Source organism: Coenobita brevimanus, chromosome 78, assembly GCF_032717465.1.
Source record: "Coenobita brevimanus isolate Jiangsu-jjx chromosome 78, ASM3271746v2, whole genome shotgun sequence".
Taxonomy (NCBI): Eukaryota; Metazoa; Arthropoda; class Malacostraca; order Decapoda; family Coenobitidae; genus Coenobita; species Coenobita brevimanus.
In genome coordinates this window covers 7,449,109-7,475,669 of record NC_137031.1, presented here as the reverse complement: position 1 = coordinate 7,475,669, position 26,561 = coordinate 7,449,109, and positions in this window count along the sequence as shown.

Below are 26,561 nucleotides of genomic sequence, written 5' to 3'. Positions count from 1 at the left end.
ACCATCATTAGCATATAATTGCTGGAGAGTGTCGTTGCCTTTGAGTGTAACTTAATGGTACAGTGCAAAGGTTGACTGGTTGACCTTGAAGGTATGAGAAAATTTAGGGCGGCAGTCTTCATGTGTCTCACGAATTATTGATTTCTGATGCAGGTTCCCTTAGTTCCTGCCTTCCTCAACAAACCATCGTCTTTGTCTTGCTCCTTTTGCTGCTTCTGCTGATCCTGCCCATCTTACCTTCTTGTCATACCTCCCTTCTTTGTCTTGCTCTTTTTCTGCTTCTGCTGTTGCTCCTCTTTTTCCGGCCTTCCTACCTACTCCGAGTACTCCCTCCTCTTTTTCTTGCTCTTTTTACAACTTTTCTTAATCTCCTCCATCTTTGTGTACCCATGCTAAACGGCCTTTATGCATAATCCTGCTATAAAAGGTTCCTGCAAACAGTTACTTTCCCACCAACATGCTATTGTGAATTCAAAATGCCTTTGCCTGCCTGAGAGTTTGACAAACTGGAAGGTACTGAGATGTGGCTGCCTGTGTGTCCAGGGATGCATGCTTTAATCCTTATCGGTAGCTGAATATAACAAATATAAAATAGTAGGTCATATACTCCCACACGTCTACTCGCTGCGATAAAGTCCTCACCCAGAATAACTGACGTCGTACCTTTGCACATTCATTACTTTCATTTGGAATCAACTGACCAATGTTTGATCCCTTCCACATCTGTATGTCATTTCTGACTTTATTTATCAGTCATCCATTCTCTGTACAACTTCTCTTATCTCTTACTATTCTATGCTTTCAATATTTTAGCTCTACATCCTTGTACCCTTCCACATCTTATCATTTGTCGTGTTACTGTATTTACTTGCAACACCCCAGTCCGCTGGTATCTGCCCATGTGTTGGTCTGCCCTCAGATTTCTATCATCTATTTTCTAAATCTCTCATCTTACCCTATACCTTTATATTCTGTCTTTTAGCTCTCCTTTTCTTGACCCCTTCCTATAATTTTCCGTTCGCCAAGCTGTTTACACGCAACATTCCATTCTGCTGTAATTTGCACCTCAGTCACGCCTACAGTCCATATACATCGTCCATTCCCTCTGCATCTCATCCTTCCATTTTTCTGCCATTTAATTCTTCCTTGAACCATTACTGTCCGTCACACGCATTTCTCTGTTTTATGATGCATACCATTCATTGTTTCTTTCCAGTGTCATTCATCCATTCTTTATACTTCTTTTCATCCCATGCTGTCAGTACTTTAGCATTTGTGTATTTCCTTTGCACTTCCCATTGCCACTCTCTACATATTTCATTCGGCGCTGACGAGGAGCTTATACGTAGTGACCCTATGCACTCTGCCTGAAGCAGCTGAGGCGATGACGCGGGAGCTAAAACTCCTCATACTTCCATTCACCTCCTCAAGGCATGGACCCTGGTCCGATCTTGATGGGGTCCATTCTACCACAAGGGGGCGCCGGATCCCTGCACGGTGTGTGCACCTATAGGACAGACCCACAAAAGCAGTTGCTTATTTGTGGTCGATGGGTTTGCTCGGTCAGATAGACCGGGATTAAGCAACAACAACACATGTCACCGTCGTGATGTCTAGCTCTTATGATATTACCTATACCTCATTTTTCTTTTCTGCAGCTGTGCATACCTTTCAATTTTATTATCCATTCTATCTGCCTCTTGTCCTCTCATTAGCTCAGTCCTTTAGTTCTCTTTTCCTTATTCTTTCCTTGTGCATTATCATTTTTTCTGTTATTTTTGGCGAACATTCTTGCCTCCATTCTAGTTTCATTTACGCATTAGCCGTGTTTTCCTTCTTCACACTTTCAGTTGCTTAACCCTGTCTTCCATGTATCCCCTACTATTCCTTCCAATCCATCATATTTACTCCTCCACTTCGATGGGGTTGTTTTGGCTACACTACATTCTCGCCACCTCCATAAGCTTTAACTCAGCTTAGGAAGGGTTTCCGATACTAAAGGATTATTGAACACTATAAAGAGCTACCAGTTCTTTGTTCTTCTTTCCCTGTGTCCATTATTGTGCCTTACTATATTATCTTGTTACTTATTGTTTTTTAATCCATCAGTCATGCTTGTCTGTCACTTTCATTCATTCTTTCTCTCAGCGTTTCTTCCTATTCTCCCTGCGCTTTACCCTTTTGTCCCCTTCATTTGCATTACAATGTATCATGTTACTAACCCTTGTCTTTTTTTTTTTTTTTTTCTATGGGGCATCCATACCTTCCACTGCAATCAGTCATTCTCTTATAGTTTTATGTTTCTATTATCTCAGGCCTTTAGCTGTTCTGGTCTTTTTCCTTTCCTGCACTGCACTGTCCGTTATGATATTCATACATTGTTGTTTATTCTATATTTTCTAGCATTCCACATCAAGTTTCTTTTATTATCCCTTACCAATATAGCATTTATTATATTACGCCCTTTATTCCATATACCCTTTTCTCCCCATCCGTCCTCGTGCTTTTCACCAGATTCACCATCCTCATTATCGCCGCCTTTAACAATGCAAGACGATATAGTTTGTGTGTGTGTGTGTGTGTGTGTGTGTGTGTGTGTGTGTGTGTATGTTGCCAAAATATCTTAAAAAGTTGCTGACGACTTTTCACCAAACCTTTAGAAAAATCAACTATATGGATGTGCTGAAGCTAATTGTCTTTGGTGATGATTTGATCAAAGACGACCGAATGCCAGCCACCATACATTTTTTAATATAGATTGGCTTTCTGTGAAACGCGGTGACAGAATTTCGTAGAGTTTTTCGAATTTTCTTCATATTTAATTTGTAGTTTACTTTTACCTTATCCAACAATATATTTTTTTGTGCGATTGCCTTTCCCGAATATTTTTGTTTAATTTTATATCCCTTTTACTTACCCTCGCCCATTCAACCTTCAGCTGGGCTTCTGTCATAAGCCTGTCACTCATCACACTCACTCCCTGTGTATGTTCTCAATAGCCTCTTCTTTTAGCTATTCCTCTGACATCGCACTCATTCCCATTCACTCATACAGAGGAAATGCATTACTCACTGAATCAGTTTTATGCAAGTTTGTTGAGTCACTGAGTTCCATTAAGACTCATCCATCCTCAGTCTCTCCCTGCGTTAAAGTATTTGATCACAGTTGTTCATCGTTCTTGACTCAGCAGCAGTTATATACACTTCGCTGCCTGTATCACGTAACCTACTTCTCTCACCCATTTCCTTCCATGTATAGTTACTCACATACTCTCGTTTGGTGACAATCACATGCCTGTCATCAATAAAATAATATTGATCTCATCTGGAATTTGTTCATAAACTCCTGCACCAGTCTTGAGTGTGACTACCCAGGTATGTATAGTGTATGAAAGGAGAATTTTAGTTCCTAAGTAGTAAGAGTATTGTAATGGAGTCTGATGCTATATCTTGCCCGTAGGAAGATTACTCGGACCTGGAAACATAGTGGTGTTTCATTAACACACACACACACACACACACACACACACACACACACACACACACACACACACACACACACACACACACACACACACACACACACACACACACACACACACACACACACACACACACACACACACACACACACACACACACACACACACACACACACACACACACACACACACACACACACACACACACACACACACACACACACACACACACACACACACACACACACACACACACACACACACACACACACACACACACACACACACACACACACACACACACACACACACACACACACACACACACACACACACACACACACACACACACACACACACACACACACACACACACACACACACACACACACACACACACACACACACACACACACACACACACACACACACACACACACACACACACACACACACACACACACACACACACACACACACACACACACACACACACACACACACACACACACACACACACACACACACACACACACACACACACACACACACACACACACACACACACACACACACACACACACACACACACACACACACACACACACACACACACACACACACACACACACACACACACACACACACACACACACACACACACACACACACACACACACACACACACACACACACACACACACACACACACACACACACACACACACACACACACACACCCCTTGTGGCGCGGTCGAATCCCAGTTCAAATGATCGAGTTCCAACCCCTTTCTGACCCGCTGCTAGTAAGGGGGAGGCCCTTTCAATTGTAGTTCAAGGCATAGGTTGGTGAACGACCCGCGAGGGTTCGAAACTTGGCGGAGTAATGTTAGGCGGTCAGTCCGCTTGTGCGTACGCCTTTCTCCAGTCTCAATGAGGCTTGGTAGTGTTTGTGCTCTTCTCGAGAGCAGCCAGGGTCAGCATGTTAGGATACGAGATTAATATCTGAGTATTTCAGCCACTGGCTGCAAATATTATATAAACCAAAATATGTTGTTATTAATATCATTATTATTATTATTATTATTATTATTTGGAGCAGCAGCAGTAGTAGTACCAGCAGCAGCAGCAGCTGCAGCAGCAGTAGTAGTAGTAGTATTTTTATTGACCTCCACCTATTACCATAAGTGGAAATCTTTGTATCCGTCATTATTTTTATTACGCTATGTAATACGATTTTTGTTCCTGATATTGGGTGTTATTTTCTGATAGTTTTGGTCTCAGAACTATGAGAAATGGCTATTGCTCTCGTCAGACTTCGCTTTTGTGACTAGGAGAGTGATTTTTATGCCTACAAACACGTGAAAAATGGCTACCTAGGCAGAGGGAGGTGAGTTCTTGGGTGAACGAAAAGCTTCACTTCATAAATTATTTTACATGTGTCTTTGTGTGCCGATATCAGCATTGCACGTCATTTTGCTGAGCTCGGTGACTGGCTGAAGCACATTACTCGAACACGAACCGTTTCTAGACGCACCGTACCTTTCCGGGTGTGGACGCTGTCAGTTGAAATGAAGTCAGTCTGAGCGGAGCTTAGTTGAAAGGCTTGTACATTTATATTGTATATCAATTATTTATCGAATTACGGATGAATTGTGGATGTTTACAGTAACGGTGTTAATTTTGTTGTACTCTAAATTCTATACCATTGTTTTTGTTTTTTCAATCATTGCAAATATGAATGTATCTATTTTTTCAGATATATCATCTTAAGGTCGTAAACGTTCCGCTGATGCGTATTGCTATATTTGTGGTCAATTTATTAAAGCGAGAAACAAGAAATATTCTGTTAAAGCTTCTGTCAAGATGTGTGTAGCTTATAAGGCATATTTTGACAATGTGAAATGGGAGCCACTTGTGGACCCTAGAAAAGTACTGATGCCACCCTTACACATCAAACTGGGCCTCATGAAACAATTTGTCACGGCTCTAGACAAGCGGTCGGCGGCATTTCAGTACTTATGAGACTTCTTCCCCCTGCTACCGGAGGAGAAAATCAAAACCGGTATTTTCGTCGGTCCACAGGTTAAGAAGATCCTGGAGTGCAAGGATTGTCCCAGCAATCTGTCGAAAGTGGAAAAAGTGACTTGGGACAGCCTGAAAGCAATGGTTCGCGGTTTTCTTGGAAATCACAAGAATGAGGACCATGTGGAGCTGATTGACAACCTCATAAGGAACTAAAGCTCCATGGGCTTTAGAATGTCACTCAAGATTCATATACCTCATTCCCATCTTGATGAATTCAAGGACAACATGAGTGCATATTCTGAAGAGCAAAGAGAACGCTTCTGTCAAGATCTAATGGACTTTGAGAGGAGATACCAAGGACAGTATAACGTAAGCATGATGGGGGACTACATTTGGGGGATGGTCCATGAAAGTGTTTTACCATACAATCGCAAATCGCGAAAACAAAAAAGTTCAATCTAGACTTCCATGGTATCATTCATTATGTATTCAATATTGCTACATGTCACTTTTCATATATGTATTCTTCTGGTTCCTCAAGAAGGAAAAGACAAACCCACTCATTTTCTACAGAAAATTAGTAAATATAAAATATCTTCTTGTGTTTACAAAAGTGAAGTTTTAGGATCATGATATATGTTCTCTATAGTTTTGGAGCAAAACAAATAAGGAAATAGTACTTATTACACAGGAACAGATTTTTTGTTATGTTTTGTTACATAGTGTTATCATTGTCCCGTTGCTCATCGTGTCCGAGTTTCATCATACTTTTTGAAGATGTACAGTTGGCCGCACTCCCGCGAGGGCCACCTTAGTGTTGGCAACGCTGGCCGAGATAGTAACCGCAAATCATTAGTAGTGAGCTCTGATCGAAGCATTCACAGGACTGAGGGAGGGAGCGGGTTTGAGGTGGGTAGGTGGGTGCCTGTACACGAGAGGCGAGATATGACGATTGTTGAGCGACAGAAAAGTGTAATATTTATTAAAATAATTTTTTTTTTTCGGTGTTACTTTTGCCATCATGAAAAGTAAAAAGATCAACTTTAAATATTATACTGCAAAACAAAGACAACCGATCAAGATTCATAATTGTAGACTTTAATCGTATTTTATTTTATTGTCGTTTCCAAGCAATGGACGCTGTAAAATACAGACAAAAACTGCCTGAAAATAATGAATCAGAATGCTGTTTATTAATCACATGTAAAAAATGTAAGTAACTTCATCCGGAATGTGGCAGCTGCTGACACCACTGGCACATATCAACATCGCCCATATCTAGCGTTACGTAACAAGCAGTTTAAAATCGCATCGTTGCGTCATCGCATCGTGGAGTTATCAGGGCTCCCATTGACCTTCACATGATAGCAGATTAAATATATATATATATATATATATATATATATATATATATATATATATATATATATATATATAGATAGATAGATAGAGAGAGAGAGAGAGAGAGAGAGAGAGAGAGAGAGAGAGAGAGAGAGATCACAAATTGTGTAAAGCCTCATTGGTCAAGACGCCCATAATTTCATTTTTACAAACAACCATCTGTTGCCACCGTGTCCGTGCCTCTTTGCCTATCTCGTACTATGTAAATTTTTACATAGCAAAATCTGACTATAGCATTTAGCGTTTAGTATCATTATTCAGAATGTAGAAAAAATAGTAAGGTAAAAGAGTGATACAGCATCCCTAAATGCGGTGTTTGTGGTCGGGTGTTAGGAAACGCTTGATAAGGAGGATACGGAGGTGTGTGCTAGGGGTATCAGCAATTACCGCATGCAGTATTAAGGATTCACATTTGCTATATTCAATAGCATTATGCTTTATGGTTTCCAAGCATTAACTGTGCCACTTTTCACAGCGGTAATAACTTGACAATAAAGGTATTAAAATATATATGATTTGTTACCAGGTATTGTAGATTTTTATTATATATAGCTTCCAGCCTTCCACTCCTCTGTTTCAGACGTCATCCCTCACCTCTCGTGCATAGGTATCCCCCCACTCTCCTCAAACCCCCTTCCTCCCCCCCAAACTCTCTCTGTACGACTCTCTCTTACTGGCTGTGGATGCTTCGAACGCATCTCTCTACTAGTGTTTCAGAGTCAATATCTTGGCCAGCGTTGACAACGCTGTGGCCCTCGCGGGAGTGCGGCCAGCTGTACAGCACCCTGACAGTATTACACTCACCCAGTTTCAGTGACCTGAACCCACTTGTCAAGGCCACAGGTCCAAAAATGTCCAGAAATCATGAATTTTCAACTTCAATTTACTCTAGACAATTACAGAGACATGAGCACAAAAGGAATTCCGATGTTAAGATTATTTTCCAAACACTTGTATTGAAAAAAAAAAAAAAATGGAAGGCCATTCATGCATGACATTAGGATATTTGGGACATCCTAATTTTCAAATAATTTCAATTGCTCTTCCATACAGAAAAAGACAAAACATATATGAGCCAGTTCTTGGTCCTAGAAATTTTGTCTGGTCCTAAGCCAGGTCTGCATAGTTTTTGGTCGCAGTTTGACTAACGGTTTTTGAGTTATTACAGATAACAACAGACCCTTCTCATAGGTGATCAGTAACTGTCTCTAGCAGTTAGTCTTCTAATTTTAGTTATTATTACTCAGTCACATTTTGTCTCTGATTTCCATCATACTTACCATGGACGTTCAGCATCAAGACCCAATTACACTGACTCTATTACACTGACCCAGTTTCAGTGACCTTCACCTACTTCTCATGGTCACAGGTCAAAAATGTTAAAATATGAATTTTCAATTGCAGTTAACTTCCAAATGAATACAGATACATGAGCCTGGAAGGAAATCCTGTTATAAAATTACATTCTGAATATTTGTAAAGAAAACATTAGATCATGCATGCATGACATTATACCGGTATTCAAGAATATTCAAAACATGCTATTGCTCTTCCATACAGGGGAAAAAAAAAACATGAGGAACTGCTTGGACCTAGAAGTTGTCTGGTCCTGGACCAGTTTTGTATACTATCCGATGGCAGTTTCACTAACAGTTTCTGAGCTTTAAAAAAAAAATATACATATGTTTTCATAGATGGAGAACAGTAACGGTCTCTGACAGCTACAGTCTTCTACTTATCATTATTACCAGCTGCGACAGCGAAGCTGGTATTGTTTTCATTTGTGTATGTGTGTGTGTGTGTGTGTGTGTGTGTGTGTGTGTGTGTGTGTGTGTGTGTGTGTGTGTGTGTGTGTGTGTGTGTGTGTGTGTGTGTGTGTGTGTGTGTGTGTGTGTGTTATCACGATAACTTTGCAACCGCTCAAAATATCATCACAAAATATTAGAGGTGTGTAGTAGTAAAAAAAAAAAAATCATGAGTTCTAAATTGGTGAAAATAGGTCATGGTCTGTGTGTCAGTTACCACGATAACTTTGCAACCTCTCAAGGTATCATCACAAAATTTAACAGGTATGTAGTAGGGATGAAAATCTCCTACGAATTTGAAATTGATGAAAGTAGGTCTAGGTCAAGGTCATATTCCGAGCTGCGCTAGGTATGTATCGGCTCACGGCTGGTATGATTCCCCTCCTTAGGGGATCCTCTAGTTATTATTATTATTGTTTTTATTATCAGTACTATTATCATTATTGTTATTGTATTATTATTTTTAGTACTAGCAGTAATAGTAGTAGTAGTAGTAGTAGTAGTGGTGGTAGTAGTTGTTGTTGCTGTTGTTGTTGTTGTTGTCAATGTATTATTATTATTATTATTATTATTATTATTATTATTATTGTTCTTATCATTATTATTATTATCATCATCATCATCATCATCATCATCATAGTCATCATCATCCGGACCTCCTTTCCCACCCTAGGGCATAGTGAGGAGAAGTAATGTCCAGACAGCCCAAATTTGCCCCGTCCGGCCATGATTCCATTCACTCATCATTCTAGCTCCCGGAATCTTGGCTGTAACGGATAAGGCTGTAACGCCTGATTTTTTGTATGTAGGGTCGCTCGACCTTCCACTACCTGCCAACAGACGGGGACACTCGGCAACTCCGCACGACCCGCGCTCACCCTCGGTTTGGTCACTCACCTGTTAGCAATGGTCCTGCTCAGACATGGCGCATAAAGATCTCTCAGAGGAGGAAATCCAAGCCACACTGGATGCCTTTACAGGTGACAGTGATTCCCCACTGGACGACGAGGTTGTGGACAAGGATTATGTGCAGCCAGAGGAGGTGGAAAGCAGCAGCAGTGAAGTCACATCCCCCAGGAAGCGGTGCTACGTGACTAATCGTGCTGCTAGAGAAGGCCAGCCTGCACAAAAACAATGTGCAACATCCTCTCGGCAGCCCCAGCGTGATGTGGAGCTGGATTTCGAGGACAAGGGCGAGGACGAGGACGAGGACGGAGCCGTGGGACATGCTGCCATGTGGTACGGCCGAGAAATAATCACTCATCGTGGCCCCGAGCGCACACCTCGTCATATGAGCAGGTATGGGCCTAGTTTTTTGTTTGGGGAGGTCGGAAGTGGTGTGGAGGGAATGGGAAGTGAAAGGGAAAGTGCAGGGAGGAGTATTGAAAGTGAGAGTGGCGGGAGTGAGTCATTGCTCTCCAGTGGAGGTGTGAGGTGGCGGGAAGTATCACATGGGCGAGTGAGGGTGCCTCCTGAATCACGTGGGTTGTGATGGAGGGGGAAGGTGGGGAGGAACCACTCCCCAGCACATCTTATGCTCCTGAATATACCCAGACACGTGGGCGAGTGAGGGTGCGTGCAGAGTCATGTGGTGTTGTCATGGAGGGGGAAGGTGGGGAGGAACCACTCCCCAGCACGTCATATGCTCCCCAATATTCACAGACTTCATTCCCACAGCCCCCTAATGTTTCACAAGGCCGTAAGGGTAAGGGAAAGGAAAAGGGTAAAGGCTGAGGGAAGAGGAGTGCGAGTGGGGAAGCCCTTCACACTCCTCCTCCCCAACCTCCCCCACCAGCATCTCCTCCCCACCCAGACGAAGGTGACGATGGGTACGATGGAAACGAAGGATTTGTGAGTTGGAATTGGGAGGATGGGAGTGATTTTTCCCCCATCATTCACCCCTTCACTGAGGAGGGGCGTGCTGGCTGTACTGCTCCTGGTATTCATCCAAATTCCACCAGGCTGGATTTTTTCCACATTTTTTTCAGTGAGGCTTTTGTGGAGGAAATAGTGGACCAGACAAACTGTTTCGCTAGCAGCCAGCAACATGAGAGTAAAAGACTGGGCACAAGGAGCAGGCATTCTATGAAATATGTTTACCCAGTCTCCCTTTCAGAAATGTTCTTATTTTTTGCCCTGGTACTTTTGATGGGTATAGTACGAAAGAACAGAATTCCGGCATACTGGACAAGGGACCCTGTTATGCTCACACCAATATTTGGCCAAGTCATGAGCCGTAATCGCTTTCAACATATTCTAAGTCGCCTCCACTTTTACGAAGCTGATGATCCTGCAAATGCGAATGACACAAATAATATGAGGCGAATTAAGTTGGTTTTTGATCACCTAAGGCAAACATTTCGTTCCTCATTTTATCCCTATAGAGACCTCGTCATAGACGAGAGTCTCATGTTGTGGAGAGGCAATATTTCATTTCGGCAGGACATACCCAGCAAAAGGCACCGTTTTGGGTTCAAGATCTTTGTTATGTGTGACTGTAGGACTGGTTATGTGCAAGACAGTCTTGTACACCGTGCACAGACAGACATAATAGAAGATCGGAGTATTGGACTGTCTCGAGCAGTGGTAAAGACAATGATAGAAGACTACCTTCATCGTGGTCACGTCCTTTACCTGGACAACTGGTACACTAGCCCTCTTCTCGCTCGTTATCTACACAGGCATGACACGGGAATCTGTAGTACCGTCAAGGTGAACAGGCATCACATGGTCAAGGTGGGGCGTAAACTTGACAGAAATGAGGTTGTCTTCTTCCAGGCCAACAATATACTTGCAACAGTGTGGAACCACAATCGAGAAGCCAGCCTTTTGTCCACGGTTCACCGCCCCTTGATGCACCGTACAGAGTTCGTGGATTACCGGGGCGAGAACAGGCGCCACATATGGAAACCTGAGTGTGTCCTCGATTACAACATCAACATGCGCCTGGTGGACCAGTCAGACTCCAGGATATCCACAGTCGCGTGTGCCAGGACCACGATGAAGTGGTACAAAAAGCTCTTCTTTCACTTGCTAGATATAACTGCCCTGAATTACCACCACCTGCACGCCATGACGACAGGAGTTCAGGAAACCTTGGAAGGGTTTGTGAGGGAGATAACACGAGAGATTTTTGCCCGGTATGCGGTTGAAAGGCCCTGTCACGAATCAATCCGCGACATTTCCCTTTTGTGAGAAGCCACGAACTATTAGTGGAAAACTCACTGCGTATCGCTCAGCTAACCGTTTCTCCCTCCATTTCGGGGTACACTTTTCAAAACATTCGTCACTGTTTCAGAGGTGACCGATTTAATGCACGTCACTAAGTGCTGTACTGAGCGATACTATTGTTTTCTTTATTGTTCGCCCCTGCTTGCACTTGACCGTTAAAAATGCGGCCTACTGCTTCCCCTTTTGTTCCCACGACTTACTCAGTCTAGTGTTTGCTGTGACGGAGACAGGACCTGTGCAGCAGTGTGAGAGGTCAGCTAGTACCCAAACTCCGCTTACAGTTTCTCCAAGCTCCCACCTTTAGTTCTCCAGCTTTGGGTGATACACCGCATTCATTGACTAGTATTTCCTTTTTGTATTTTGTAGTCATAAGAGTTTAGTTAAGGTGTTTTTTTCCTAGGTGTAAGTATTTAGCTTTTGTGTGAGTGAGTGAGTGCGTCTCATTTAATTTGATTTGAATTGTAACGTTGAATTCATTTTTTGTGATTAATAAATTTAACAGTTCCTTTCTTGAGCTCAATGTAAAGTAAAATCTTGTTTCATTTCTCCATAATTAAGCTTATTTTCCATACAGCTCCTAGCTTGCATAAACGTTTGCTTTCATAACTGGTACTTAGACCAGTCTTGTTGTATTAACTTAAAATCCATTGTGCCAGATAGGAGTTAATGCATCAGCAAGAACCTGATGTTATTATTATTAGTATTAGTTATTTATTGTCAGGGGTGAAGTAACTTTCTCCAGAGGCTAACAGTACAGTAATTCAGCAATTGTGAGTAATTAGTCTCTGCTGTGTACTGTTGAGAAAGTTTGTAAATTCTCGTTCTGAGAGAATCGTGCGAAGCAGGCCAGCGTAAAGTAATCGTTGTTTGATTTAGTAAGACAATCATTGTCCCTGCTCTTCAATATTATTGAATATTATTATCAATTGAATAATATTTAAGCATTTATTTCAAAATTTCCGTGATATTATAAAAACCCCGTGACAATTGGCGACCTCATTCCAGGATATTAACTCCTAGCTCTAAAGCTATTCACGAGATAGTGCTCACTCATTCATATTTAGGTATTTATAATTAAAGTTTATAGGCACAAGTTTACTGGTGTTTACAGTTAATTTAGCAAGTGAGTTTTTGCTTTATTAATCAATAGAGTACTTAACTCTAGTGTATTTTTTTTTACGCCAGACGATTTTATTCGCTCCTGGGAAGTCGGCGTACCCATTGTGTTTATTATTGAGTCTTCCCAGTCATTTACATTTTTGATTTACTCTTTGCCAGTTAACTGGATAAGACTGGTCACCACTAGCTTGTGTCTGTACTCTTTACTTGTGTTTATTAGTATTCGTCGCTAAGCAGTCAGTATTCAATTTCGGGTTTGCTTAATAAATTAGCGCCATGGCTACTACTGTATTTTTACAGGAAGCCAAAGATATGGGTCTTTCGGACCCAACCGAAATTAAAGAGTATATACTCTCACGGCATAATCAGGAGCAGCAGCGCGAGAATGATGCCCGTGAAGAGCGTAAGATTCAGCGCGAATACGAGCGAGAACAGCGTGAGGAACGTGAAAGAGAGCGTGCATATGAACAAGAGCAGCGTGAGAAACAGCGCGAATACGAGCAGAAACAATGCGAGCTCGAGTTAGAAAAAGAGCGAGAACAGCGCGAATACGAACGTGAGGAACGAGAGAAAGAACAAGAACATGAACTTGAAGTGCTGAAGCTCAAGCGAGATTCCTTGGCTTCAGACACGTCTGGTGCAGTTGGTCCAAGCTCCACGAGCGTTCTCCCTGCACATGTCCTGGCGACCCCACGCATCAAGCTTCCTTCATACAAGGAAAGCGAGCGAATCGAGCCGTACATAGCTCGTTTTGAGGACATGGCAGACTTATATCAACTGGATGAGGCAGCTAAGCGGCTTCAGTTTCTTAGCCTATTTGAGGGCCCTGCCCTCGATATTCTCCACAGAATTCGTGGAGACAATCTCACATATGAGATGATGAAAGCTGCACTCATTAAGGCGTATGGTCTCACAGTAGACGACGCCAAAGTTCAGTTCATGCGAGCTCGTCTCCAAGACAAGGAGACAGCTGTTCAGTTCCTTGATCGTCTCACAGCTTACTTAAATGAGTGGATGGAGAAAGATGAAACTCCTTCCACGCGTGAGGGGATAATTGACCTTATGCTGCGTACGCAGCTAGAGAGGTCGTGGCCTGCTGAGCTCATAGGACAGCTTAAGATCTGCCAGGTGAAAGATGCCAGCCAAATGGCAGAGAAGGCTGACGCATTCTTTACTGCATACGGGTATCAAACTCGTAAGCAAAACACCTGGAACAGAAAACCTGATAAATCTGGGAAGTCGTCTCAGACTGAACCCCAGCAACAAGGCCATTCTCAGAATAATGGCCAAGGTCCAAAACCGCAGTGGAAGGACCAGGGGCAAAACACTCAGAAACCTGAGTGGAAGAGGTACAACAAGTACCCTAACCAGCAGCAGTATCAGCCACGCAACCGACCGTCGGGACAAACTTTTTCACCACCAGCTCAAAAGAGGCAGGAAGCGAACGCAGCCTTCATTCCTCAGCAGCAGCACGGTGGTCACGTCCCTACCAGTGTGGGTACTTCCCCACAGTTCACTAGTCCCACAGTGACAGTGAACCCCCCTCCACAGATGGCCAATGTTCCATCTCCTTATAATTCTCAAGGCACAATGTTTGCCACATCAATTCAGCAGCCTCATGAGTGGCTAGCTGCTTCCTCCACAGGCCCTCCCACAGGTGACAGTACCTTCCTTGTTCAGCCAGGGTTTGTGGGAGGCATTCCTGTGAAGGTCCTGAGACACAATGGTTCCTCAGGTTGCTCTGTTAAGCAGAGTTTAGTTCGGCCTGAGCAGTATACAGGTCGACAGATCCATGCAAATCTTATTGATGGATCAGTGAGATTGTTCCCTGAGGCATGTATCCAGGTGGCATCTCCATTTTATACTGGTACGACACTTGCAGTTGTCATGCCAGAACCCTTATTTGAGCTCATCATCGGCAATATTTCCGGTGTCAAGGATAGTTGCTCTGATGATAATGCTACTCAGACTTCGGCTGCTGCGGTAACACGAGCCATGGCTGAGGCTCCAGATTGTGTCACCCCAGTGATCATTGAATCGCCGCAAGATCTGATGTGTAGCCAACTTGTTGTACAAGAACAACATTCTGACCCGACACTTGCTACTGTGCAGAACAAACAAAAGGGTCGAGTGATTAAGTATTCACGGGGAGGTCAAGCCAAGTTCCTTTGCAAACAAGGACGGCTCTACCGTGAGTCACGAACACCCGAGGGCGAGGTTCGATTGCAGTTTGTCGTTCCCGCCAAGTACCGCCTAGCAGTGTTACAATGGGGTCATTGTTCAGCCTCAGGAGGTCACATGGGCAAAAGGAAGACCCAGGGCCGTATCCGAGCTGACTTTTTCTGGCCAAGGATGGGACGAGACATAGATAGTTTTGTCCGTTCCTGCAGTGTGTGCCAAAGTATCACCACTGATCAGGGACATGCCCTTCCTGTGCCATTTGTAACCACGCCCGAAATCTCTGAGACAGTTGAGAGACAGGGTAGTGGTGAAGTGGGTGCAGACCTGACGTCTCGCCCATTGGCCCCACAGGACACATGTCCAGGGCCTGTACATACATATTATGTACCGTAAGTTAAGGGAGAAGACTGGGCGAATAATATTTCACCAGAGTTTCCAGCTTTTATTTGAGTAATCCAAGGACCAGCCTGGTTCCCAGTCAAAAGTGTAGACCCGACGTCTCACTTGTTGGCCCCACAGGACACATTATGTCCAGGGCCTGTACATACATATTATGTACCGTAAGTTAAGGGGGTGGCGAAAGACTGGGCGAATAATATTTCACCAGGATTCTCAGCTCCCCGATACTAATATAAGTACTATAGGTTAAGGGGGAGTTTGAGAGAGAACTCCGCAGAGGCGACTCGAGGCTATGGAAGACCCGAGTTTGCACAAGGATTCTCAGCTCCCCGATACTAATATAAGTACTATAGGTTAAGGGGGAGTTCGAGAGAGAACTCCGCAGAGGCGACTTGAGGCTATGGAAGACCCAAGTTTGCACAAGGATTCTCAGCTCCCCGATACTAATATAAGTACTATAGGTTAAGGGGGAGTTCGAGAGAGAACTCCGCAGAGGCGACTTGAGGCTATGGAAGACCCAAGTTTGCACAAGGATTCTCAGCTCTCCGATACTAAAATAAGTACTGTAGGTTAAGGCACTTCCTCCCATTTTCTATTTTAGTGTGATGGGCGAATAATATTTCACCAGGATAGGCATCCTCTGTCGGAAATTTAGGAATAAAGGTTGAGGACCCGTGTGCAGTTCGAGGCTATGGAAGACCCGAGTTTGCACAAGGATTCTCAACTTGCCGACCATAATCGTGTGCTATAATTAATGGCGACCTCGAATGTACGTCGTAGCACTGACTGCTAGGCAGAGAGAGTAATTGTAACATAATAAAATTTTGTCTCATTGACACTTTTGATGCTCCACCTCAATTGGTTTTGCAGGTTCAGCAATGGGTGTAGCAGTTTTGCTGTGCAGACCAGCTGATCGTCTGCCGCACGCTGCCGCCTCTTCTTCTCTGCCTTCGTCGTCGCCATATTATTATTTACTGTGTCATTTTACACGTAGGTACAGTTACACTACAACTGTCACACCTACACCATGTATTACATACACCACGTTACACAACAATTAGTTGTCAGTGTAAATGTAGCGACTTTTCGCTCAGTTTGACCTGAGTACAGGATTTTCACCGTCGTCACGGAGTTTTTCCCTCAAGCTTGCTTCTATTAACGTAAATACGAGGTTTTTTTCGCTCACTGGCGACTGCGACTTTCTCCTGTAGCAGGATAGCACACACACCACAGTGTGAATCTTGTGCAAATGACTTAGGATGTGTACATATATATATATATATATATATATATCCACAAATTTTTTCCCATAAGGAAAAAATTTAACTTTGTAAGGGCGTAATGTCACGAATCAATCCGCGACATTTCCCTTTTGTGAGAAGCCACGAACTGTTAGTGGAAAACTCACTGCGTATCGCTCAGCTAACCGTTTCTCCCTCCATTTCGGGGTACACTTTTCAAAACATTCGTCACTGTTTCAGAGGTGACCGATTTAATGCACGTCACTAAGTGCTGTACTGAGCGATACTATTGTTTTCTTTATTGTTCGCCCCTGCTTGCACTTGACCGTTAAAAATGCGGCCTACTGCTTCCCCTTTTGTTCCCACGACTTACTCAGTCTAGTGTTTGCTGTGACGGAGACAGGACCTGTGCAGCAGTGCGAGAGGTCAGCTAGTACCCAAACTCCGCTTACAGTTTCTCCAAGCTCCCACCTTTAGTTCTCCAGCTTTGGGTGATACACCGCATTCATTGACTAGTATTTCCTTTTTGTATTTTGTAGTCATAAGAGTTTAGTTAAGGTGTTTTTTTCCTAGGCATAAGTATTTAGCTTTTGTGTGAGTGAGTGAGTGCGTCTCATTTAATTTGATTTGAATTGTAACGTTGAATTTATTTTTTGTGATTAATAAATTTAACAGTTCCTTTCTTGAGCTCAATGTAAAGTAAAATCTTGTTTCATTTCTCCATAATTAAGCTTATTTTCCATACAGCTCCTAGCTTGCATAAACGTTTGCTTTCATAACTGGTACTTAGACCAGTCTTGTTGTATTAACTTAAAATCCGTTGTGCCAGATAGGAGTTAATGCATCAGCAAGAACCTGATGTTATTATTATTAGTATTAGTTATTTATTGTCAGGGGTGAAGTAACTTTCTCCAGAGGCTAACAGTACAGTAATTCAGCAATTGTGAGTAATTAGTCTCTGCTGTGTACTGTTGAGAAAGTTTGTAAATTCTCGTTCTGAGATAATCGTGCGAAGCAGGCCAGCGTAAAGTAATCGTTGTTTGATTTAGTAAGACAATCATTGTCCCTGCTCTTCAATATTATTGAATATTATTATCAATTGAATAATATTTAAGCATTTATTTCAAAATTTCCGTGATATTATAAAAACCCGTGACAGGCCCCAACACCGCACACGCACTGCCCCTGTTGCCCGAACTCCCCTGAGAATATTCGCCCACCATTTCCCAACTCCTATACCTCCCCAGCCAAATAGACCTAGGCCCCAGTGCAGGTGTCACGTGTGTAGTAATTCTCGGGTGAGACCCACCACACAGAGAAAAGACACCCGCTATGAGTGCATAGAGTGTGACAAGGGTCTCTGCAATCACCCCTGTTTTAATGAGTATCACACCTTGATGCACTTCTGATATGGTGTGAATGCGATATGATGCTGATACTCAGAAATAAATGTGACAAACAGACGCTCAGTGTAATTATAAGGCCCGTAGATCTGTAAATAGTGGTATGTAAGTGGAAACGGGTGTAATATAAGTGGAAAATTATTATGTAAGTGTATAAATATTATCTAAGTGGAAACAGACCTAGCGAGGGTATTTTGATGTGATAATCTGACGCTCAGTGGAATAAATAAGGCCAGTAAATATGAAAGTATTAGTATGAAAAATGCAAACGGGTGTAATATTTGTTGCAATAATTGTAAGTGCTGAAATTTTTTCTTAGATAAAATATTCCTAGCAAGTGTATATAAGCGCGATTTTCTGACGCTCATTGGAATAAATAAGGCCCATATATATGTAAATAGGAGTATACAAGTGGAAACGTGTGTAATATAAGTGGGAAATTAGTTTGTAAGTGTATGAGTAATATCTTAGTCGAAACATTCATTGCGAGGGTATTTTGGTGCGATATTCTGACGCTCAGTTGAATAAATAAGGCCCGTAAATATATATTGTGCAGTATTGGGTGTAAACGGGTGTAATGTAAGTGGGGAAGTATATTTGGAACTGAAGAAATAAAGTAGAAGTTGAAACACGAGTGGTAGAGATTGTGCTTGCTATGTGAATATGAGCTAGCATTTCGCTAAATGCCCTCGTAATGAATGAAAATACTTGAAAACTTTTACAGTGGTGGAGGAAAGGTTCACTGTAAAGAAAACAATACTATGGAAGTGATAAAACAATATGGTATGTTGAAATACGAGTCATAGCGAGTGCGCTGAGTAAGCAGATGTGCGCTATAGTTGTGCTACATGTCATCGTAATGAATGAAAACAACTGAAAACATTTACAAACAGCACAAAATGGTAAAATGGCATTGAAACAGTTGTATACAAGTAGAAAAAATGATATGTTGATGGAAACAAGAAACTTAGCACATGGCGTGTTACCACTCTGACCCGACTCTCTATGCTCATGTGAAGGTACAATGTTCATTTTTCATATATATGTATATGAAAACCATTATATTGTTATTCTTATTGTTTCTTAGTTCAAATTCAATAAATATAGAGGTGTTGTTTGTGGTTTCTCCCAAAATTACGTACCATAGAAAACGTGAGTGACTCACACGTCAATGATAGAATACGATACCTGGCACTGGGTACCTCACCTGTTCCGACCACTTATGGACCATGGTAGGCCCTTTCTTGGTGATTTTCCTTTGTTTCTCAACAAAAGTGGAAGTTTTAGCCAAAAAAAAAAAAATCCAAAATAGCTCAGGACTGGAGGGTGTCGGAGGTGCGAAAAAGCTCGGGACGTGACGGGTTAGAAAGAGGTGCTAAATCCCTGATCATGCACTTCTCCTCACAACATTCATCCAGCCAGCTCGATCTCTCGTCAGTTCCCTAGCCTCACCGACTTCCAAACCTCTCCTCCTCACACACTCATCCACCATATCTCTCCACCTTCTCCTTGGCCTACTTCGCCTCCTCCAACCTTGAAATTCGCTCAGATATACCTGTTTCACCACTCTATTGTTATCCATTCTCTCCACATGACAATACCACCTCAGTACACTCTCTTCGATTCAAGTGTCCACAGACTTCCTCCCCCCACATCTTCCACGAATCATATTATTTCGTATCCTATCCACCCTCTGTACTCCACATACATTCATCAGCAGTCCCATCTCCAGTGCCCCTACTCTTGACTTTTCATTTTCATGCCACACCATAGTCTCACATCCATATGTTAAAGTTGGCACTAAGACTCCTTCATGTAAGCCTCGTGCAGCTGCCACACTCAAGCCTCTGTTTCTTATCAAGGCCTTCATTGCACAAGCTACGTTTCTTCCTTGTGTCACTCTACTTCTTTTGCACATTCTCCTCTCCTTTCTATTACTGTACCTGGTATTTTAACTCTCTCACCAATTCTAGTCTCTCTCCAGTCATTGTAACTTCGCACTGGGAGTCACCTTCTCTTTCAGTAACCATCACTTTACTCTTTGCTACATTTATTTTCAAGGCACGATGCTCACAGACATAAGCAAAACTCTGCTCTAGCCTACCAAGTTCTTGTTCGGTATTTGCAAGCAGTACTATTATAATTATAATTATAATTATTATTATTATTATTATTATTATTATTATTATTCGTCATATATATAGCAAAACTTATTGTTTTCGTATTATTATATTTCTTTGCACATTTTTTTTCTTAGATCTTGATGATATTTAAAAGGAAGGCACCCTAGGGTAACAGACATACTTGTGCCAAGTATGAATGACCCTGATCTATTTTTGACGGCCATATACTTATTTTTGGTGCAAGAATTGCACATTGGAAACTGAAATATCTCAGAAACTGAATGAGGTACGGTTATTTGGCTGAAAATCTTATGATAAAAATGTTTGCTGAGAATTTTGGCTGAATATTTTGCCATCTGCCCTAGTGGAGAGTACCAAATTCAAATCTATTCTGTTTTCTTTGTTGCACGTTTTAGAGAAAGCCACAAAAACTGTAAAGCCGTAACTTTACAGAAATATAGCTGTGGTCCCTCTTACAATCTGAAGGGAATATGGTTACAGTTATGCATAAAATTTGCCAGTTATTCAGACAAATGCAAAATGTACCCATGCATTTTTCCACACCATTGTCTTCAGTTCTTGTTGATATTACACAAGAAGCTATCTATCTATTTATCTATTGCCAGACTCCTTAATCCAGTAAGGGATGGCCACAAACAAATCGCCTCCATGTCGCCCTGTCCCCCACCATTTCATTGCCCTGTTCCCAGCTCACACCCCCCTCTCTCATGTACCTCTCCACTTCATCCCTCTATCTCATCCTTGGCCTCCCTCTCCCTTTCCCCCCCTCCACCTCACTCACATACATTCTCCTCGTCAGTCTCTCACTCTCCATTCATTCCACATGTCCAAACCACCTCAGTGTGTTTCTCCTAACGCTTCCTAACACATCCATATCATAATGCTCCTTCACTTCCTCATTTATCAGTCTGTCTCTCCATGTGACTCCACGAGTCCACATGCTCCTCTCAAGTAATTCATTTCCTCTGCTCTCACTCTTGACTTCTGTCCCTCCAGCAAGGTCCAAGCTTCACTTCCATACGTTAGAGTTGGTATCACAATACTGTCATGTAGTAGCTTTTTCACTTCCGTGCCCACTTCCCTGCTTCAAATCACTGCTTTTAACAAACCGGCAACCTTTCTTCCCTGTTGCACCCTTTCAAACACTTCACCCTCTAAACTTCCATCCTTACTCATCACACTACCCAATACTTAAACGCATGCACATTTTCCATTTCGTCCACACATGATCTGAATGACCTTGAACTACTTTTAAAGGTCACAGACTTGTTTGTGATGCCAAAATATCATATCTTATATGACATAAATAGTTATGGCGAAGCTTCCTTAAAGTGGCTACATAATAAATATATAGGTAACTAGTTGTTATTATTATCATCGGCAGTCGCAGTCTGGAAAGAAGCGAGGAAATGTAGAAGTGAAAGCGGAAAGAAATGTGATGGTGTGCAGGATGTAGGTGGTAGATTATTAACCCATGGGGGTGAAGTAATGACCAAATGGAAAGAATATTTTGAAAGCCTGATGAATGGGACTAGAGATAGCAGAGCGGCTGTAAACATGATTGGTTTGGGGGGTGCAGAGAAGGAATGCAGTGCCTTGAGACGTGACACTCGCACAGGTGAAGAGTGCTGTGAAGCGGCTGGAAAATGGGAAAGCAGCTGAGGTTGATGAGGTGTATGCAGTGATAATTAAATGTAATGAAGAGAGCGGAATGAAGTGCTTGTTGGAGACATGTAAGAAGGCATGGAGGAGTGAAACTCTGCCAGCAGAGTGGAAAAAGGCTGTGATTGTACCCCTGTACAAAAATGAAGGTGCGTGAAGTGAGTGCAAGAATTATCGTGGCATTAGTTTACTGAGTGTGGTAGAGAAGGTATATAGAAGAATTATTACAGAGGAAGTAAGAGAGATATCAGAAGTCCTAGTAAGTGATGAAGAGGGTGGCTTTAGGAGTGGCAGAGGATGTATGGATAAAATATTTGGAGTGAGGCAGATAGCAGAGAAGGCTTGTGAGAAGGACCATAAGGTGTTTATGGCATTCATGGATCTGGATAAAGCATACGGCAAAGTGGAAAGAGAAGGATTGTGGAAAGGTTTGCACATTTACGGTGTAGATGGTAAGCTGCTTGGTGCTTTCAAGAGTTTTTATGATGGTAGTGAAGCATGTGTAAGGGTTAATGGGGGTCTAAGTGAATGGTTCGTGATCGGTGTAGGCGTGCAACAGGGATGAGTGATGTCCCCATGGCTGTTCAATATATATATGGATAGGGTGATGAGAGAAGTAAAAACACTAGTATTGCAGAGGGGGATGGCGTTGGTAATGAATGGTGATGGATGGAATATCTCAAATTTGTTGTATGCTGATGATGCAGTACTTCTTACAAATACCAGACAAGAACTTGGTAGGCTAGTGCAGAGTTTTGCTGATGTCGGTGCGCATCGTGCCTTGAGAGTAAATGTAGAAAAGAGTAAAGTGATGGTTATTGAGAGAGAAGGTGACTCCCAGTGCGATGTCACATGAATGGAGAGAGACTGGAATTGGTGAGAGAGTTCAAGTACATGGGTACAGTTATAGAAAACAGAGGAAAATGTGCAAAAGAAGTGGAAAGTAGAGTGACACAAGGAAGGCCTTGATAAGAATCAGGCTTGAGTGCTGCACCTGCAAGAGGCTTACATGAAGGAGTCTTAGTGCCAGCTTTAACATATGGATGTGAGACTATGGTGTGGCATGAAAATGAAAAGTCAAGAGTAAGAGCAGTGGAGATGGGACTGCTGAGGAATGTATGTGAAGTACAGAGGGTGGATAGGATACGAAATAATGTGACTCGTGGAAGATGTGGGGGGAGGAAGTCTGTGGACACCAGAATCGAAGAGAGTGTACTTAGGTGGTATTTTCATGTGGAGAGAATGGATAACAATAGAGTGGTGAAAAAGGTATATCTGAACGAATTTGAAGGAGGGAGGAGGCGAAGTAGGCCAAGCAGAAGGTGGAGACACGGTGGATGAGTGTGTGAGGAAGAGAGGTTTGGAAGTCGGTGAGGCTAGGGAACTGACAAGAGATCGAGCTGAAGGATCAATGTTGTGAGGAGAAGTGCATGATCAGGGATTTGGCATCCCTTTTTAACGTGGCAGCGTCTGGACTGACTCTACCGGATACGTTTATGTGAAGCTACACAACGTGGTGAATGTTTTTGGCATATCCGATAGAACCAGGATTCCTAGAGCTTAAGTGATGAGTGAATGGAAGCGTGTCCCATTGGACTGGGCAAATTTGGGCTGTCTGGACATTGCTGCTCCTCACTATGCCCTAGAATGGGGAAGGAGGTCCGGATGATGATGATGATGATGATGATGATGATTATTATTACTTTTATTATTATTATTATTATTATTATTTGTTTTTCTTTTATTATTATTATCATTATTATTCCTTGAAGTCCTGCTATTTTCACTCATGGAGCCCAGTCCAACCCTTGAACTTAGGGCTCCCATAAGGGTGTGATGGTTCACTTGATGGATAACGTCTTTCTCAATATATGAGCAGTTCCTAGGAGGACGATCTTCTGCAACTCTTGTATTTTGATGTTTCCAGGGATTTTGCTGGTATTTTTTTTCCATCCCCTTCTTTATCAGGCCAAGAGCTCCTATGACCACTGGCACTGTTGTGGTTCTCATGCGCCACATCCTTTCAATTTCTATCCCCAGGCCCTTGTATTTGGAGAGGTTTTCAATTGCTTTTAGGGAGGTATTACTTTCGCTGGGGACGAACATATCGATTAGCACACACGTTCTTTCCTTTCTGTCTTTCTCAACTATGTTGGGCCTGTTGTCTTTGATTTCTTTATACGTCTGGATTGGCATGTACCATAGTATAGTAACTTCTTCGTTATCTGTAACACTTGATGGTTCATGTTCATAGTATTTGTCTTTGACTTTGATGTTACAGTGCTTACAGATTACCCAACGGATGTACAGCGAATGCTGCTGCTTTGTTGTGCCTTTGTTTGTATTCTCTTTTGGCCAATTCTGAGCAGCCGGAGATTAGATGGTCTATTGTCTTTTGGTGTTTGTTGCATATCCTGCACAACGGATTGTTGGTGTCGTCTTTCAAGATCTTGTTCCGGTAATAATTAGTTTTGATGCACTGGTCTTGTGTTGCGATGATAAACCCTTCTGTTTCCTATTTAAGGCCTGCTATTTTTAGCCATTGGTTTGTTTGGGCTTGGTCCACATCTCTGTCACTGACTCGTTTCATGTTCTGCCCGTGTAGAGGTTTTTCTTCCCACTTACTCTTTAATTGTTCTAGTGCTTGGTGTTTAGCTTTCCGTTTTATTCTTCGAGCATAGCTGGTGGCTTGCTCATTTTCCATGATTTGGATCTCTGGTGTATTGAGCTCTCTTCTGAATTTGACAGCTTCATGGTGTACTGATGTTTTCTTTGCTCGTTCATGGTCTCTCGCAATCATAAGAAGACTGTCCTCTTTGGTTTTGAGGTACACTCGCGGAAAAAAAAACAATCTTTACACTGGTGAGCTGTACGGTATATATATTTGTGTGAACTTATGAATCGGGTGAAACATCAGTCTGTGACGTTGGCAATGTTGAGTCAAGGACAAATAAGATCTCCAACAATTGACCCTGGCCTGAGTAAGATTCGCTTATATAAACGTGTCTTTGAGAAACACCTGCATAAATTTATACATATTACATTGTTATATTTTACATCCGTAATATACATTATATATATATATATATATATATATATATATATATATATATATATATATATATATATATATATATATATTACGTACCAAGGAGTAGGCCTACTGCTGAGTAGAGATGGTTGTAAGGCAGTATGTGAGTTTGAACCAATTAATGAGCGCTTGCTTTATGCTCGTTTAAAATCTGACCATGGTAATATCAGTATGGCTGTAGGGTACGCTCTGACAAATGAGGCTGCTGTTGAAATGAAGGATGACTTTTATGAGAAGCTGCAGGATGTAGTGAATAGAGTGGCAAGACATAATGTGTTAATTTGCATTGGTGATTTTAATGCGATTGTTGGCAGTAGTAGGGATGGCTTTGAAGATTGTATGGGTAAGGAGGGTGTTGGTATAAGGAACGGAAATGGGGTGCTCTTTCGATGCTTTTGTTTGGCAAATGACCTTATAATTGGTGGAACTATCTTTGAGCATAGAAAAATACATAAGACTACTTGGATTTCGCCATGTGGTAAATACTGTAAGCAGATTGACCACATTGCAATTAGCAGAAGGCATAGGAGTTATTTGCAAGATGTTTGCGTAAGGAGGGGGGCAGATATAGGTAGTGATCATCAACTTGTTGTGTCAAAGTTTAAAATAAAACTTAAGAGAAACGTTAATGGTAATTGTACAGGAGGTAAAAATTATGATGTTGATGAGCTGAGAAGTGATGAGAGCACGAGGGAAAAGTTTCGGTGGGAATGTAGGAACAGGTTTCTAGTCCTGCAGACTTTGATGGAATCTGAAAACAATGATATTAATCAAATGTGGAGAGAGGTAAAAGAGGTTTTGCATGAGAGTGCTAAGGTTACTATTAAGAAAAGGGGAAAAGCGAGAAGGAAAAAGTGGATGTCAGATGAAACATGGATTGCAATTCAGAAAAGGAAAAAGGCTAAGTTAAGAAGTGAAGAACAACATGTTGATGGCCAGGTAGTTGAAGTACTTAAAGCAAAGTACTGGAGTTTACATTCTGAAGTAAAAAGACTCATTAGACGTGATAAGAGGAGGCTATATGATGAAAAGGCAACAGAGACAGAAATTAAATCAAGTAAAAATGACGGTCAGAGGACAAGAGCAGCGTATCAGGCCGTAAAGGAGTTAACTGGGACTGAAAAGAGAAGGAAGGAAATACCTGTACGAGATAGAAATGGTAATTTGATGACTAAAGATTTGGATATAAAAGGAAGGTGGAAAGGGCACTTTGCATCTGTTCTAAATAGACCAATACCAGCTGAAGAGGACATTTTGCCAGTCGAGAGAGATCTCCAGATAGAAACAGGGGATATAACTTTGGAAGAGGTAGCAAAATCTATAAAGGAGTTAAAGAATTTTAAGGCTCCAGGAGAGGATGGAATATTCCCTGAAA